Source organism: Engraulis encrasicolus, chromosome 5, assembly GCF_034702125.1.
Source record: "Engraulis encrasicolus isolate BLACKSEA-1 chromosome 5, IST_EnEncr_1.0, whole genome shotgun sequence".
Lineage (NCBI taxonomy): Eukaryota > Metazoa > Chordata > Actinopteri > Clupeiformes > Engraulidae > Engraulis > Engraulis encrasicolus.
The window spans coordinates 8,765,658-8,779,746 of NC_085861.1; positions in this window are offsets into that span (position 1 = coordinate 8,765,658).

A 14,089-nucleotide genomic window follows, 5' to 3' on the forward strand; every position below is an offset into this window, starting at 1 on the left:
CATTCGGCCATTTCAAGATGGCAAACTGCATTGGCTTTAATGGTGTTTAAGTCAGTTGTCTTCGGTGCTTGATTGAAACCCAAAACCCACTACCCGGCTGAATTCCTGTCCCAAGGTTTTCCTCTCTTCTCTGCTCTTCTCTTCCCTTCCCTTCTTTTCTCATCTCATCTCATCTCGTCTCGGGTCTTGGTTGCCTCAGCTCAGGGCCGATCATCTCCCGCCACTAATCAATACTTCATTAGAGGAAGGAAGTGCTTACACACGGCTAGATCCACTTCACCCAAGAATGAAAAGGGAAAGAGTAGTGTTGGCGAAAGTTCTCAATCTACCAAGCCTGCCATATATCGTTGTCTCCCCCCGAATACCCTCTTCTGCCCACTTCTCCTCCTCTCTCCTGGCGTTCATTTTTCCCTATCCCTAACTCTCCCTCTCTAAGTCTCTGTCCCTCTGCCATTTTGCTTTCCTTGCCTAAGAGCTTCCTTCAGTCTTTCACTCGCCCTTTGTGGTTATACATCTCTGCCCTACCTTCCTCTCACATGCACAGTTCTCCCTCTGTGGCTGAGGTGACGAGAGAGAGAGCGGGGGGGGGGGGGGTGGGGGGGGGGGGGTTTGAGAGAGAGAGAGAGAGAGAGAGAAAGTGTGTGTGTGAGGGAGGGAGGGTGGGAGAGAGGGAGAGAGAGATAGGGAGAGAGAGAGAGTGTGTGAGGGAGGGAGGGTGGGAGAGAGGGAGAGAGAGATAGGGAGAGAGAGAAAGTGGGGAGGGAGGGTGGGAGAGAGCGAGAGAGAGAGAGAGAAAGAGAGAGAGAGAGAGAGGCAGAGACATATTTTGAAAGACATAATGAAAGAGAGCATGAGCAAGGGGAGGAGGGGGGGGCACTAGGGCCATTACATTAACTCATTGGCTGCCTTCGACGTCGCTATGACGTCATTTCGAATAGTGACGTCCCCTGCCTTCGACGCCGTTCGCCGATAATTGCGTTTTTTTACAGCCAGGCCTCGAGGACGGTCTGACCTATCTTCTGTATAAATTTCAAGCCTCTAGGCATTTTCTAACTGTTCCTGTAGGTGGCAGAAGTGTCCTTAGGAACAGTCAAGGAAGGGCTTTAGTTCAGTACAAGAGGACATGTCAAGACAAAAACACCCCTTTTTTACTATTATAATATAATCTCAAAAGTAGCATAGCAAAATCATTTTTGAAAGTAAAGCATCTGTGACAGTAGTCTACTTTCTTGCCCTCTGATTATAACACAGGTAGTAAGGCTACTGATTTTAGTGTCAGAGCCTGACCAAAAAAAACCTTCCTCTCATGACCAAAATACAACCCCCTGTTGCTATCTAGCTAGAAGGCATTGTACCTAGCTTTCCAAAAATACACCATGAGATGATCTGTGTGGCAACCTTTCATTTTGGATAATGTGATCAGTCTACACAACATCAGGATGCTTACAAAATATCATCTAACAGGAGAATGCACGGGACTAGTGGTGATGTGTCACCTCAGTTGGGAAATGTTTGGCTATAAAGTTTGCTACGCTAGCTAGCTAGCTAGCACGAAATCGCTAACAACTTACAAATAAGCCTAAATAAAGGATCTTTGGTAAGTCAACTATTTTTACTCATTCTACAGTTATATTTATGGATCTGTATAGTATGATCAGCTTACTGTATCATCAAACAAGACAGGGGGGGTTGCAGATTCTTGGAACAGAGTAGACTTTGTGTCTGGTCAGATGCTTTCAGCTCACATGAGAAAGCATTGCACTTAGCCTCAGACCAGCTAGCCTTCACCACTCCAATCGGCTTGTGAAATGTTGGATATGTGATCAGTACTTTATCAAAAGAAAATGCATTGAACAATATATGACAAGATCACTATAGCAGAACCATGATGACAGTACTCATCAATCTGCAAATTGTCCGCTCTGCCAAAGAAGCTGCAGTAAGCTACGCTAAGCGGAGCTGCCTGCCTACCTGCCTCCCTCCCCCACAAGACACAACACACAACACGGTACTATGAGGAAATAAACCAGCTGTGATTCTTTCTCCAACGAGGGGAGAGAGAGAGCACAATCAGAGGGAGAGGGAGAGGGAGAGGGAGGGAGTTCCCGGAGTTAGGGGCACCTGCTGTCATGATCCATTCTGCGCGCCAGCAACTAAACCAAAACACCCTTGTTTTCGAGTCCACCCCCGTTATATTTCAGTATATTAGGTTGAAAAGATCATACAAACGATCTTTTGTTCAGGCTACAGATGACAGAAGACTCTGTAATAGCATCTGGTAGGTTTGGAGTTGTTAGGACGATGCCATTATGGGCAAAAACGTTTGCAGTTATAGTTCTACTTCAAATGGCGTTTTCTCAGCTTTTTGGCTAGAAAGCAGCATTTTGGCGAATTCCACTTAATTTCAACAGATGATTATGAAAGAACGGAAAGGGGTAGAGAGACACCGTTTTTTTTCTGATGACAGATGAGCGTCTAATCTGTGTTTTGATAGGTATGGTGTTGACATAGACACAGAACTCAATTTTCTGTGAGCCTCCAAAAAACGCCCAAAATGCTGAAAAATCTCTGGCACTCCGATGTACTCTTTTATGAAAATGGCTGGCAGCCAATGAGTTAATGGCGGCACACTGCACACATTAAGTGATAATTCTGTAAGTGCTGTAAAGTGACGCTCACAAACACCACCCCACCCTCACCCCCACCTCCCTACCTCCCCACCAACCCCCCCACCTCCCATCAGCAGCGGTTCTACCACAATTGGGTGGCCTTAGGCAAAATATAAACTTGGACCCTTTTTAAAATACTACCATTGGTATTTACCATAGAAGGGGTAACTGTTGGGCCCCCCCTAAAATGGGCAAATTTGGTGAGGCCCTAGGCAACTGCCTAGTCTGTTTATTGGTAAAGCTGGCTCTGCCCCCCACCTCCCTACTAACACACCACCTCCCTACTAACACACCACCTCCCTGCTAACACACCACCTCCCTACTAACACACCACCTCCCTACTAACACACCACCTTCCTACTAACACACACCACCTCCCTGCTAACACACCACCTCCCTACTAACACACCACTGCTGCTGTCTTTGGCTCTGACCTCAACCTCCTGGCCTCCCCATCTTAGCAGATGTCCAAGTAATGGACCAGGGCCGCGACTCACCAAAACACTTGGTGAGGATTTTCACTCACAGGTCACAGCTAGCTATCAGGTGGCTGACACTGTGTCTGCCACAAGCCTGCTGCGGCTGCTGCTGCTGCTGCTACTGTGCGTAAAATCTCAAGAATTCCAGGAGGATGAAAAATAAATAACTCCCAAAAACAGGAGGGATCATACTGATGGTAGGTGATTAACAACCACTGGTACCAGGTAACTCTTTTTTTTAAAGGTACACTGTGCAGGAAATGGTCAAAAAAGGTACTTCAACTATGCTGCTCATTAAAACTAGACTGCCTTTTGCCAAATTTGATCTTTACATGAAATTACTAAGTAATACACAAATATTTTCTAGTTTGGTCGAAGTAGAGTCATTTTTGCAGCTAAAAATGGCTTTTTTTGGAAATTAAAAATGGCGGACCATGGTGAAGATCCCCCTTTTCATGTGTGAAAAGTGCAATTTTTGTAATCATAAAGAATACTAGTAAATAATAGAATTTGGTGGTGGTGGTAAGTATTCATGAAAAAGGTAACATTAGTGAATGGGCAGCATGAATTCTGGAAATAAACAACTAAAAATCTCACACAGTGTCCCTTTAACCCATTGACGCCTAAGGCAAAAGTGGGGCTGAATGACTGAGCCCTTTTTAAGAAAAGCTGCCCTCAGCCTATAAAAACCTAATTATCTCAGCATCTGAAGCACATAAAAATATGCACTAAGTTGCATTTAAACGCTAAGACCGTCATCTTACATTAGAATGTGTTTATTCATCTCAAACAAACAGAGATTTTTAATAAAGTTGTCTCAAATTTCATGAGCCCGAATGTTGCGTAATGCAGCTCCAGGTGACAGGGCCAATGTTGCGCAACGCATATCAGGCATCAATGGGTTAAATTCAGAGTGTTACTGCCCTTTAACGAACCTAATCATGAACTGGCCAGCGTGTTCACACCACAGATCTCGAAACGTAACTGGTGCGGGCAGCATTGACTTAGTTCTATTAATTTTGTTCTACTTAAAATACCTTGCTTGATTGAGGCCAATGGAGCAAAGGATGGATCCACACTGGAGCAAATCATATTGGTGATCTTGTTATCCTTCAGCTAAAGCTTGTCAACTCGAGTATGGAGTTGCACTCGAGCCTAATGCAAGTTACAAGTTACCTGCAACTGCACTGGTACCATTGCTGCTTACTAGGCACTACCTGCCATTGCTGCTTACTAGGCACTGCCTGCCTGCCTGCCTTCACTAGGCACTACCTGCCTGCCTTCCTGGCCACTTGCTTCAGTCTGAAGGTGCCTGGCAGTTTGGAGTATCTGACAGGCATTCCCCGCCCCGCCAGGGTGAATCTCTAATGCTACCTGCTTCAGGCTACTAGAGTCAGCAAATCCTCCATCCTAAAGCAAAGTGCTAACAATCCCCAGCAAGGAACTCCTTATCCAACAAGAGACAGACAGATTAATTGATAATTCAGTGACACTGTGTGTGTGTGTGTGTGTGTGTGTGTGTGTGTGTGTGTGTGTGTGTGTGTGTGTGTGTGTGTGTGTGTGTGTGTGTGTGTGTGCGTGCGTGCGTGCGTGCGTGCGTGCGTGCGTGCGCGTATGTGTGTGGATTGACTTCAGTCAGCTGTGAGGAGATGCAGAAGTACTTCCTCCAAGAGGGGGATAGAAAATAAATGAAAAATAGATGAATTAAAAAAAAGATTTAAATATTTGAGATCTGACTTGACAACTCGGGTTCAGATATGTAAATTCTAGAGCTATAGACAACCCCTGAGAGATCGCTTCCACCTCACAAGTCTCGTATCATCTCGTCACATGCACACACGCTCACACGTGCGCTCACACACAGGTATCCTGGAAAAGCTTCAAGCACTCCACAGTACAAAGGCAGTCTCACAACTACCAGCCTTCACTGACTGAGAAGGCCACATTGAAAAAAGCTGTTTTCAATTTCACTGGGTGCATCTGAATTGCATGCGATTCTGAATGTCGTTTCGGGTAGGGTGCGCACATCCAAAGTGACTTTTGGCAGGTGACGGACAATACAATAGGCAGGTGGCGGACAATAGTATCCGTTGAAAAAGGCAGGTCTGCACTAGCCTCAAGTACGAATGCAAAGAAGTGAAAGAGAATGGTCAGGTAAGGCTAAGTCGACACACTGCCAAATGAGATCCCAAAAAATATAAATATGCATTCTGAATGGAAAATAATAAGACTGAGATGGTTATGAGTATGCCCCAAAATATGACCAAATTACCTTACAAAGCGGAAGGACAAATTTCACACCATCTTTCAGTTGTGGTGATTTAGTTGACAGGATTGGTGACACGAATTAGTTGACACGAATTAGCGGACTCCAGTCCGGATCTGGACTCAGACACACTTCTTTCTGTCCGAATCACAGACCAATCCGATGCTATTTTAGAGGCTTTTATTTTGACGTACTGGCTGCTGTTATTACCACAAGCTTTAGTCATTTAGTTGCCAATCAAATCTTTCGTTAACCTCTGGCACCATGTCTTTCTCGCTACACCGCTAAGTCTGACCCGCGCATTCATTACACGACAGGCGACGAGCAGAGAAGAACCGTCTAGCGAGTCAATTGATAACAGTGGCAATGGTAAGCTGCCTACGACCCAAGAGTTTGGTTATTGAGTAAACAGATATAAAAATGTGTCTCTTTCAGATAAGCAGTTCAATACCAGTGCGCCTCGTATGCTCTGAAACCAGGGCATTTACATTTTGTACCACGCACGTCTACGAAGACAACTTTTGAAACATGTTGTCAGGCATGCGGCCTGAAAGCACAGTCACAACATCCAGCTAAATCTTACTCAAGCAACAAAATGAGCAGTTTAACTTGACTGACACTAACTTTATGAATGAGAATATCCACAAACAAACTAATGTTAAATAAGACATAGGATTCGGGCCAACAGGCATTTATTTTCTCAGATTGGGATAGTTGTCAAGGCAAGGGAATGCAACCTGGCTCTCGCCAAATGTGTGTTTCGCACAGTTTCACAAGCAATACTGGACATTTTCAGATTGCCAGAGACAAAAAATTCTCCTCTGCGCAAAATCGGGTTGCACCTTTACCTTTACCTTTCCCATGTGTGGGTGTGTCATGTGTGACTTGTGTGTTAGTAAGCGAGATGAAAAGGGTATTTCTCAAAGTGGAGTGTCATAGCCTTGATCGAACGAGTAACTCCCATTTTTCACGATTTTCACCAAAGAGTATCCAATAACTAGTTTGAAGAGTAGTTAATAATTGGCTACTCCTTGGTGACATTTGCATTACTCGTCCTAGCAAGCCCTTGAGAAATAGGGAGCGTGTCTATGTTCCCACAGCCCATTGGTCCCACAGACCATTGGTCCCACATCACTAAGATTTTTAACATTATTTTTAGGCCTATTGGTTCTCTTAGTTTACTTGGAAATGTGGGAACATGGAGTTGTAGCGCATAGGGCTTATATTTGAATAATTTCTTAAAACTGTGGGAACATGGAGCAGCAGGAATACGCTGGGCCCATTTGGGCTGTGGGACCAATGGGCCGTGGGACCAATGGGCTGTGGGAACATAGAGCTGACCCCGAGAAGTACCCAGTGACTAATTGCATCCTCTTTTTGTTAAAATTTCAATTAGATTGTCCGTTACTATAATTTAGAGCGAAACATCACGCTGGTGGTCACCAGCATTGATCATTCCAAGTAGATAGCTGCCTGCAGCTGTGCCTGACTTAAAATCGGTAAGGGCAAATAAGAAAATCAGAATAGCAAAAATCCGCCGAATAAATCGGCCGGCCAATTAATCGGTCGGTCTCTGCACTCCAATAACTTCAGTTGGCCACTACAGTGGTGCCAGTGTACTTTTTTGCAGGCTACCTGACTGCTGAGCCGGAGACCAGTTCTGGTCCGAAGCAATTTCATCATGAAGCAGATCAATCTGTACATGCCTGTTGCCTACTAAAATGTAAAAAAAGCTTTCTCTTTGAAGGTTTCAGCTTTTTAGGGGTAATTGAAAATATGGACCAGATAGATTAAACTTTATCAAGATTTTTGCTCCATTTTGCCTAGCCCTTTAATGAAATCAGATAGCCAATTCACCACCAATCCCTGCCCTAATGCTTTTCAGCAGCTGTCCTATTTTGCTATTATCCTATTTGATGAAAGAGTCTCTTGAGTCTTGCAACGTGATGCATTAGAGTCTAATAATTAGACACAGGAGAGTGCACCATTGTGGAATTTGGCAGATGTTACAACGCAGCCTTGTGTGTAGTAATGACGTAAGGACCCTGCTGTATTATTGAAACAAAACATGAGATTTACAATGTGTTTGTGTGTGTGTTATACATAGGCTACGTTAAAAAGTTGACATAGCCCACCCAAACACACACACATACTGATGTTTGTTTCAGTTCTCCTCCCCCACATACAGTAAGTTACGACATGACATCAATCTCATCCTCCGTGAAAAAGACACAGCAACACAAGCTTAGCCATGCTGTTCCAGTAAGTAGATCTGTGCTCAACTCATTTTTTATGGCAGCCAGCACAAAGAAGTATTGGATTTGTTCACTGACTTGCAGATTGACAAAATACAAAAACACTCTTTAATCCCAGCTACCATAACGATTCACAATAATAGAAAGCAGCATGCTATGCAGTGCACAGTTTTATGTTTTATGCATTAGAGATCATACTGTATGTCGCTGTATTGTTTTTCATGTATGAGTGATGTGGGGTGTGTTATGAAGTGACAGTTAAGCCCATGGGGAACATAAAATATACTGTACTCTACTGCTTCCAACAAATAACCCTACCCTCAGCATCATCTCCTTGTCATTCATGCAGACCGTCACAAAGAGCCTGAAGTGCAACGATGTATCTGTTGTATGTGACCTTGGGGACATCCGCAGCAGCCAGTAGAATTTTAGTAGGATTTTATGTGTCAAATATAGTGTGTGAGATGGCACAAGGGCAACATGTGTAGTATTTACCAGAGGTCAGTGAAGTAGATCTCAGCCACGGAGCAGAAGGCTACAGCCACGTCTTTTCCTATGGGAAGAGGTAATTAACATACATACATTAGACAGTGTTAAAAAATACATACGGTCAATGATGTGCAAATGTATTTATTAGCTACATTTCAGTGCCACATATTCCAAATGACCTGTATTACCTGTTTTACCTGTCCAATTCAATCAGGTAATAATTCAACCAGCCAATCACCTGGCTGAACTGGACAGGTGAGACAAAGTCCATGGCAATGACTTCTATGGCAATAAAACTATGTAAAAACGAGCCCAATGGCCGATTTTGAACATTACATTTTTACCCACAGACGGCTATCCCAAGCAGCACAATTGAGCGGGTAACGGCCCAATCTAGCAACACTGCCTGAGAGCCGGCTGACTCTTCATGTGTCCAGTTAGCAGAAAAAAGTAGAGATACGACAGAAGCATAGACACATTGCCTTGAAAATAAAAAAAATATAAATTTCTGCACCATAACCAGTGTGCAGACTGCTCTCTCAGGCACTTTCTTGAGCACATGATGGCATGGCTGAGGTGGGCCGCCCGGTGGAGACTGGAAGCGGGGCGGAAGGCCCTTTAGCATGCCTCATTGGGCGCATTCAGGCCGACTGACAACCGTGTCGGTGCCCGTTCCCGCACCTAATTACGAACCAGCCGTTGTGTTCACGCCACAGAAATTAGCGTTCGTGAACCAGAAAGTTGGTTCGCAATGCGAACCGCAAAATACATAACCTGTGCACTGGGAGGGTCAATGGCTTCACAAAGTGGCTGCTGTCTGGCATTAAAACCCCATCTTGACTTGTCTTGCCTCTCTCAGGCTAATCCTTTGCTGAGCTGAAGTTTATGCTTCAATTCTGGACCAGGTTATAAGAAGAAGGCAAAGTGCAAAACACATCTGAACTCAAATAATAAAACAGTAGATAATGGGGCACAAATTACCCATCCAGCACTTTTTTTTACTTCCCTGCAAGAGAGAATGACTACTTTTATCGAAAACTAGTTGTTCAAGTTCTGAGTTATATTAGGTGATTTCGCTTTGTACCTCATTATTGTCATCCTTCAACTGTGAAACCGTAAAAACGTAATGTCGGAAGAAGGTTTTGGTTGAGACAGGATTGGTTTAATTTGTCAATCTGCATTTTAAAAAAATATATATTTTTGCTCATTACATTGATGAAAATGATGTGAAAATCCATTCACCACAGACTGACCTGATCAAGCATGTTCACCTTATCTTCCACTCAGTTCACCTTAGCTTCCACTCTGGGCACAATAATGCCAGAGAGGTCTCTGTTCTGCCTTCTGTTCTGTGAGGGGCCACTGTCAGAGAGTGTGTGTGTGTGTGTGTGTGTGTGTGTGTGTGTGTGTGTGTGTGTGTGTGTGTGTGTGTGTGTGTGTGTGTGTGTGTGTGTGTGTGTGTGTGTGTGTGTGCGTGTGCGCTTCTATGCGTGCGTGCATGTGAGAGCGTATGCAAGTGTGTGCGCATGTGTGTGTGCGCCTGTACATGGATTGATTATAAGACTCATTTGATCTGAAGCAAATTAGGGTGCTATCGATGAACTGTACAATAACCGAGGGGGCCGTGATTATACTAGAGGGCCACTGTGTCTTGCACCCAGAATCAATACGGCACAGTCAGGAGGATTTTGGAAAGTGAAGCAATATCTGTTGTTTTGGCTCTGTTCTCCAGTGCATGCTCTTTGAAATGGGGAAAATAACAGAAAGATCACAGCGCGCCATCGCCCTAAGATTACAGTGCTGTTCTCCTGCTTTTCTCCTGCTGTAGGACCAAGTCAGATAGTTATTCTGGTATGTGACAGTAAGTACAAATGTTAAGGCAGTTAAGCATTTTCTTCATTTTTTTGTTATCAACACAAGATTGTTTAAGCCAGACCTGTCTGCATGCTGTCACACAAGGAAGATGAACATTGCACAACATCTAGAGCAAAACGAGAGGTGGGACATGAAACCCTGTCACGGTACAAAATAACAATCATTCCTAGTACAAAATCCAATTTTAGGTGCTGTCCAAACTGCTCAAAAACGTCTAGAAAAAAATACACCAACCTAAACTGGCAGATTTTGATATATTTCTACACTTTTTTCTCATTTAACCACACTCCACACAAATGGAAGAACACATTGGCCTGTCATCAGCATTACTGCCCCAAGCTCTTGACGCGAACCATCCATTTCCTCCTCCTAATTCATCTGTTCCTCAGCCAAGACAAGGGCTGCAGAAGGAGATGGGGAGGAGGGAGAAGAGGAGGAGGAGGAAAAGGAGAGGTGGAGGAGAGGGAGGAGAAAGAAGATGAGGAGGATGAAAAGAACAGGAGAGGATGAGGAGTGAAATGAGTGGAGGAGGAGGAGGAAGAGGAGGAGGAAAAGAAGAAGAGAGGATGAGGAGGAAAATGGGAGGAGGAGGAGGAGGAGGCATCCGTCTCCCCTAATGAAATCCCCACTAATGACGGAGGAAAGACAAAAGGGGGAGACGGGGGAGATGGGGGAAGTGAGTGGGGAGAAGATCGAAGAGGCCGGGGGACAGACGCTGTGCCGCCTCGCCTCGCCTCGCCTCGCCTCGCCTCGCCTCGCCTCGCCTCGCCTCGCCTCGCCTCGCCTCATCCCGCCCACTGCCAGATCGGTGATTGGATCCCACAAACAAGAGGAAGATAAACACTTCAGACAGGTAGCCGTCACTAACTCCCACTATCTGCCACAGCACCCCCAAAACAATAGCTGACAGATGCCCTGAGAAAGCAACTGAGGCGTCGCCAGCAGGAGGAAAAAGCTGATGTGCTTCACTGAAGGAAAAAAGACACACCAAACTAATTATACCTGAACAAAAATATAAGAAAACTAAGTCATACAACCAAGAGAAAGGACACAAGCATTGAATCCTTTAAAAAAACTAAATTACATTTGTACATTGCATTTAACTTCTACCAGATTATTTAACAATAGAACAGAATGGGTAAAATGACAAAAAAAAAACACAAAATATGGTTGTAATTTAAAACTCAAAGTATGCAAACTGTAAAGCCAATACAAGCCACACCACCGTCTTCAACTGTGATCCCGGCTCTCATATGACAGCCTACGATACTGTAGGCCTTTAGCCTAAGATTATTTCACATGCATGCATTCAACATTCATACCTGCTCAACTAAAACACGCAGGGTGTGTGCTAAATAGGCCCATAGACAAACAGATTGCAGACAAATAGTGAAGCACTGCACTGGGGAGCGGTCGAAAATATTTCAATCCGTCCCCTTGCTAAGGACTGAAGCCTGCTGTTTCAGCACCATAGCCGGGGGACAGCGCCAGCTCCTTCGGCAGCTGGCATCAAACGCCTGGGATAGCTAATTTCCTTGGATCTGCAATGTATACAACTGCGATTTAACGATGGTTAGCCCTATATGAATGGTTTGTGTCGTTTTTACTCCTTGTAGTCTCCCATGTTGTTGTCAAGAATAAACTTTTTTTCCTGAAGCGACAGACAAGCACAGACGGGTTCCAGATGACAGGCAGTAGGCTAGTCGAAAAACGCTCTCCTGTCCCCCCCGGGGCTCAATTAGTCTGTGTGGGTTTTTTTTTTTTTTTTTACATATGTATTAGAAAAGGCGAACGCGAAGCCTCAGTTCACCCCACCCTCTATCCTCTATCACAACTAACAGATACTTTTACAGAGACATGCGAGAGAAAGAGAGAGTGTGTGTGTGTGTGTGTGAGAGAGAGAGACTGGTATGGCTTGATCATTTCGCTCAGCGCGGGAACCAGAGAGTACAGCGAGAGTGGTGCACGACTCACTGTTCCGAAAGGACCTCGCACTTCTGAAAAACACAAATGCCAATGAGCTCCTGGCTCGCAACAGGAAATGCAACCGGATTTGCATGTTTACAACTCGCGACAGGGATGCCACGCGTTATCGGAACCAACGGAGTGTTATGACAGCACGAGCCTGCCAAGCGATAGGCACAGGGAGGAAGGAATCGGCGCGTGTGGCTTTTTGGGTTCTGCTAAGCTACTCGCAGCTGCCTTGCACACAGCTGGTCGCCTCTCCGGATTCTCCGGGAAGCAAAGTGATACTCCCCGTGCCGTGACTCTACTTATGGGCTCGCGGGGTCCATGGCGTGCTACTACCTGGTTATCAGCTCTAAGCACCTCAGCAAGGGCCACTACCGAAACATTAAGGCGGTGTTTCGGGGGCCTCTATGCGGAAGCAGCGGCGTAGAATCACCGGTAAGTCAACCGCTTCTTTTCAGTTGTTGTCGGTAAACTTCTGGAGACTACCTGCATCAAATCTGAGCAGAGATGGAAATGCGCGTTAGTCGACCAGAGGCTTGGCCTGTGTGTGAGTGGGTTGATGAATAGCCTTGGCATTTTATGAGTGATGGGTCATTCTGTTATATTGGCCTTTGCTTCCCTTTTCATGCTGTTGTCAGGGTGATGGCAGGTCACCTTCTCTTGGCACGTTGTCAGGTTTGAGTTACAATTCCATTTATTATACCCGTGCTTCCTCACATACAGTAGTTCCTCCCCAGTTACTTTGCCACAAGTAAATTGCAAAGTATCTGGCAGCAATATAGGCTATTCTTTTCCCTTTTCCTACCCCCCCCCCCCATTTGTTAAGTACTTTGAGTTCCTTGCCTTGTATGATACAGTGCTATACAAATACAATTATTATTATTATTATTATTATTATTATTATTATTATTAGATATAGTATTCAACAGCATGTAGTGATCTTTGGTTTTGTCTTTCTGCGAAAAAGTGTTCCTGTCTAAGCGACATGATGATAGAATAACGTGAACATTTTTAAGTGCAGACAATTTCTTTTATCTTATCTTATACGCCACCTGTTACAACCAGGCAAGCTGACTAGGCAATTGCCAAGGGCCCCCAGATGAAGGGAGGGGGCCCTGCTAAGGATAGGCCTACTTGTATTTAACTGTTTATGTACTTGTATTTAAAAGACAGCAATGACAGCTTTGTGATTGTGGTACCACCTCCTATAAATGAATTGGTTGAAAAGTGGAAAGAGATTCCTATTGAGCTGCTGGTGATCCTGACTAACTTATTAGGTATTCTCCATAAGAATGCTCCCAACTTCCAAACTCAAGCCTCATTTTACACACCATTACTTGCTGTACTTGGGGCTCAACACAAGATTTATGCAAATGCTAATCCAGTGTTAGCGCTGCATGCTAGGGTTAATCGGAGCTTGAATGTTTGCTTCATTTGCTTTACATCATTTTTTAAATTGTTTTTTTTTCTACAGACTTAACGTAAGATAGAGGCTCTCTCTGTGCAAACAAAAGATGGAGGAAATGTGTGACATATATCCTTCGACATGAGTAACCATGCGCACAGACTCTCCAACACACACACACACACACACACACACACACACACACACACACACACACACACACACACAAACAAACTTTCTCTCTCGGTGTACAAACAAGCACCTCCACACATGCACGCACGCACGCACGCACCCACACAGACACACATGCATGCATTCACGCATGAAAACACGTTGTGAACACACAGACGCACGCACACACACACACACACAGGCACGCACCCGCGCATTCAAACACATCGTGGACACACGCACGCACACACACAAACACACACACACACGTACACACAGGGTTTGTGCTGTGTGCGTGGTTGTGTTGGTGCCAGCTGTTTTGTGTGGAGACCTATCCTCTGTGCTTATTAGCGCCTGACGCGTGCTGTAATTGCATCGTCACGGAAACACAATCAAACCATCTGGACCGTCAGTCCAGCTAATCACCCGTTGCTCACACACACACACACACACACACACACACACACACACACACACACACACACACACACACACACACACACACACAC